At 39.4% G+C, this 5,157-nt stretch overlaps 1 pseudogene; it reads left to right on the forward strand.

Moving 5' to 3' along the window:
* Positions 1 to 1,273: 1,273 nt before the first annotated feature.
* Positions 1,274 to 1,603, forward strand: LOC101989019 (annotated as a pseudogene).
* The last annotated feature ends 3,554 nt before the right edge of the window (positions 1,604 to 5,157 follow it).

Raw genomic sequence — 5,157 nt, forward strand, 5'->3', positions numbered from 1 at the left:
AGGACAGCCAGGATTACATAGTGAAGCCCTGTCTCAAAACAAACAAACAAACAAACAAAAACCCATAAATGTATGTGAAGGAAAGAGATAGAGAAGTGTCAGATGAATCTAGAACTCCATCCATCAAGGACAACTGAATGATGTTACCAAATGGTATACTTTCATAGACAGAATATTGGTATTGTAATTGCCCAGGACCTCTATCAGAATAATTATTTAATCATATACTCAAATAAGTCTATCATGTGGGTAGATGTGAAACATAAATTTTAAAAAATAAAGAAATAAATATTTAAAAAAATCACCAAAGGATTACCATTCAGTTGAGACTATGTATTAGGAAATCTTAGTTTTATACCAACCTCAAATTATTTCATTGTTTTACTTGAGTGTTTTGTTTTCCAATGGAATAAGCTAGAAAAATTATCTCAATAACCATGCTTACTTTATATTTTTTATCCTTTTTGGCTAACATAAACCATTTCTTTTTTATTTAACTTTGGCAGCTATTTGTTACAGGTTAATCTGGATTTGATTTGTGAGTAAAATCTTGAGACCTTTGCAAGTGTCAAAGGATGTTTTCTGTGCTTGTTACATCTATTGGTTTTTCTTATGCTAGTTTTTGTAATTATACACTTTTTAAAGAACATTTTGTATCTATAGGCTTTGTACCTTCTGTCATAGGACATGCAAGGCACCACTCTCTGAGAGATGTCATATTACTGGTGCATGTTTCCATGGAACTAGATAGGCTACATAATGAGGAGCATTTCAGTCAATGTAACATCAAAGGCACTACAAACCTGTACCTCATATTCTTTTATCTATTTAGGACTTACACATATTTGTTTTATGTTCCACTGGATCCCATAATAGGGTGCTGGATCCCCAGGAGATGGAGTTACAGCTGGTTGTGGGCCGCCTGACATGGGGTCTTAGAACTGAAACCTGGTCCTCTGTGAAGGCAGCAAGTGCTCTTATCTGCTGATCCATTGTTCCAGGCCTGGTCCTTATTTATTTCATGTCCCATATACTTCCGCTTCCTTTTTGGGAAACAGAATGTGGAGATACGTGGAACGTTGCTATAGGATTTGGCATGCAATTATTGACAGCTGACACAAGAAAGAAAAGAATGCACATTAAAAGCTTCTGAGGTTTTTTTGTTTGTTAACAGTGCTGCTAGGGGTGTGAGGCAAGGCAGAGAGCATGACTTGCCTGCTCCAGAGCCACAGGTTCTTGCTGCGCTTCTCGCCACCACAGCCGAAGCCCAACCATGTCGGAAGAGAAGCCCAAGGAGGGAGTGAAGACAGAATGACCATATCGACCTGAAAGTGGCGGGACAGGATGGCTCAGTGGTGCAGTTCAAGGTCAAGAGTCATAGGCCACTGAGCAAGCTGATGAAGGCCTACTGCGAGAGGCAGGGCTTGTCAATGAGGCAGATTCGATTCCGGTTTGATGGACAACCAATCAAAGAAACAGACACCCCAGCCCAGCTGGAGATGCAGGATAGGATACCATTGATGTATTCCAGCAGCAGACAGGAGGAACAGCTTCCCGAGGGACTGTCCCCATACCCTATCCTTGTCTTGACATCTGCTATTGAAAGGTGACCGTGCAGCCACACCCATCACAGAAGCAAAAGTCAGCAGAAGCCAGAGTCCCTGACTGGTTCTCCTTTTCTGGTGTGCTTGGAGCGGACTACAGACCATCATGCAGGGATGGAAGTGTTGTGTAGCGCATTGCCTTTAGGAGAAACAAGAGCAAGGTTTTGGGATTTGTTTATGTTTTCGTTTCTGCTTCCTCCCATCCCTAAAATATTTTTCCCCAAAACTTGGAGGTAGGTGTGGAAAAGCCTGCCACCTGACTCTGACCCCCAGAACTGTGGCTGCTTTTAGAGTGATTTGTCCTAGTCAAGGAGAGAGCTTGTGGTCCCATTACCCAGTGGGCTTGCCTATGGGATGTTGAGATGGGAGAGGAAAGAATTGCACCTATTGGTTGTAGGTATAGAATATTAAAACATTGAAATACTATCAGCTTGAGCTTTGTCAAATGGTAAAGTTAAAGGGAAAAGACCATTGGAAGGAGTCCTTAAGTATGGTGACCCAGTGTCTCCTGACATGCCCCCTTTCTACTTGGCATCTGGTAATGGGTACATGGGCAGCGTTGGTAAGGTGAGACCCACTCTCTTTCCTTGTTATAATGTAGAAGAAAGTAACTGTCATGTCTCATTTGGAAATTGAATGTGGCCTCAGATTATTTTTTAGTACTTGGTTCCAATGCATAATTATGATTTCTGTATAAAAAGGTAATCGGTTAAGTATCAAGCGTACAGTGATGCTGTGTAAGAGACCTGCTTTAAAGTGTGGTTGCAAAGAAAGCCTGGGAAAGGTGACCTCATTCTCATGGATTATGCCTTGTGGCTTTCCAGATGTGTATTCAAATGATGCATCAGTGGGTGACTTCAGTCCTGCATTGTGGGGTCTATATCAGTTAAATGTGGATCGTCCTGCCTGTCATCCTTGTGTAAGGGTGCATTGCTGCTTGATGACCCTCTCTGTTTTTCATAGTCACCTGACACTGACTGACCGACCATCTCTCGCTTGCTTAAAATCCAAGGAAAATGTTGTTGTTTCCTTTTTCACTGCATGGGCTTGGGTGGGATGTTTGTCGGCTGTGTTGTGTTTATCCAGTTTGTACATTATTTGTCATCCTTTAGTACTGTAAACAGTAAATATAGTTTGGTGAAAAAAAGAACAGTGCTGCTAATAAACTTGTAATCATTCAAAGAAATAATGATTAAGCAAATATTTAACACTTTAATTGCAGTTGCTTAATTAATTCACTACTAGTAGATATAACAGATAAAAGTGGGGGAAACACTCCTTCAATATTATAAATGTTAATAAAAATACAAATTAAACAAACTGAGATGGTACGTGGTGTAGTCAGGTTCTCTACAAGAAAAGAACTGATGTTGAATATATTTAAGAGAGGGATTTATTAGATTGGATTACATGACATAGACTAGGTTGTCCAAAAAGGACAGTCTGTCTACTGGAGATGCTGAGAAACTGGTAGCCACTGAGTCTATGAGTCTGGATGTCTCATTAATTATGATTTGGTATGCTAAAGGTACCAAGAACTCCTGGGGAGTCCAGGGATCTTCAACCCATCTTGAAAGGCTGAAGACACTGGGTTATGTTACTGAAGGGTGGTGGCGGAAACAGCAACAGCAGCATAGAGGCAATCACTAGCAAAGAGCGACAAATTGCACTTGTGTTGCAACAGCAAGTACTGTCCACTGGGGAAGGTTGTTTCCTACCTTTAGTTAATCTTCACAGAGTCAACAGGAGGGGAGTCTCTTGATTCATTCCAGTTCCAAGTACGCTGGCCACCCAGACTAACCTTCACAATATTATTAAGTATACCATAGTTATGAAGAATTGGTTATCATGGAATTACATTCTCTTATTTAATATTCTGTTCTGAATATTTGCAGAAAGATCTGTAATCCCATGACTACCCTTTTAAGCAATTCCATATTTTTCCTTGAAAACTTTGCTGGCATAATCAGAAGATACATGAGGTGGACTCTTGTTTTAACTGGGAAACTGCAAAACATTTTGCGTTCATTCAAAGAACTCCATGTCCTTTAGACTGAGAAATAACAATGATGTCATCTTCCATTTATCCCTCCTTCCATTCACTGAAGGGATAATCAACTCAGTTCACCTCTGCACACTTCTCAACTTCTTTATTTCCAAAAAAAAAAAAAAAGGTGAAACACAATTAGTAATATTAGAGAGAGAAATTTGGGTTCAACTTGAAGACCTGAAAAGTAAAGCAGCCAGCCACTGGCTCTTCCTGCGACATCAATTCAAAATGGCAATCATACTTCCAGGAATCTCAGAATAAGACTGTGTTTGAGAGCTGTTTCCTTCTGTTTTATAATCCTCTCTAGGTCTGGGATTAAAGGTATGCACCACTATGATTAAGGGCATGCACTGCCCAGATTTTATGGCAAATTTATGTAGTTCCTGGGATTAAAGGTGTGTGTTATCATTATCTGGTTTGTAAGACTAGCCAGGGGGTTGTTTTATTCTAAGATCTTTAGAGAAGTTTCATTTATTAAAATACAATTGAAATGCCACTACAAAAAAGTGTCCTCAACATCCATTCATCATTATTGCTCACACTAAAACATCTGAGTTTGCATTATGACATCACCTTTGACTACATTTCTGGAACTTCAATGTCAGACATCCCATTCTTTAACCATCATCACATACTTTTCAGCTCACCTTCTATTTTATTTCCACTTCAGCTAGTCTTTTATGCCACTGAGGTTTTCACTTAATTGACATATTGACTCTTGCAGATGAGTCATCATGCTTTTATTTTTCATTTCCATGTTCATCCATTTTCAATTGTTATCCATCATTTTGATCATGAAACATAAATTGCCCTTGATATTTGCATTTATCCTTTCTTCTCCATGTATCTCTGATTGTTTGGACTGGTAATTTCTGAAAGCCTATAGACTTTGATCAGACTGTTCTTAGCTGAATAATATATGAAAGGTGGTTCTTTAATCTCATCTTTTCACACAACTCTCCTCCATTATGATGCAAATACTAAGTTTCTTTTTCATGTGTTACAAAATGTGTATTTCATTGCCATCCAGTTTTCTTCACTGGATAGTTGCTCGCATGTTTATGTTTAGCTTTGTCATTGAAATCAATTTAGGCGTTACAAAGAGGAGGTTTTGCTTTTTCTACTCCTTCATAAAATAATCTTGCTTTATTGTATTTTTTCTATCTCTATACTCTTTCTTTGGTCATTTTAAAAAATTTCATTTTTGGGACATCTTACAACAATTCTATGAAGTGTTTTTTTAAATTAATTTATTTATTTATTAAAGATTTCTGTCTCTTCCCCTCCACCGCCTCCCATTTTCCTCCCCCTCCCCCAATTAAGTCCCCGCCTCCTCAGCCCGAAAAGCAATCAGGGTTCCCGGTCCTGTGGGAAGTCCAAGGAACCCCCACCTCCATCCAGGACTAGCAAGTTGAGCATCCAAACTGCCTAGGCTCCCACAAAGCCAGTGCGTGCAGTAGGATCAGAAACCCATTGCCATTGTTCTTAAGTTCTCAGTAGTCC

The sequence above is a fragment of the Microtus ochrogaster genome, linkage group LG4 (genome assembly GCF_000317375.1).
Source record: "Microtus ochrogaster isolate Prairie Vole_2 linkage group LG4, MicOch1.0, whole genome shotgun sequence".
Lineage (NCBI taxonomy): Eukaryota > Metazoa > Chordata > Mammalia > Rodentia > Cricetidae > Microtus > Microtus ochrogaster.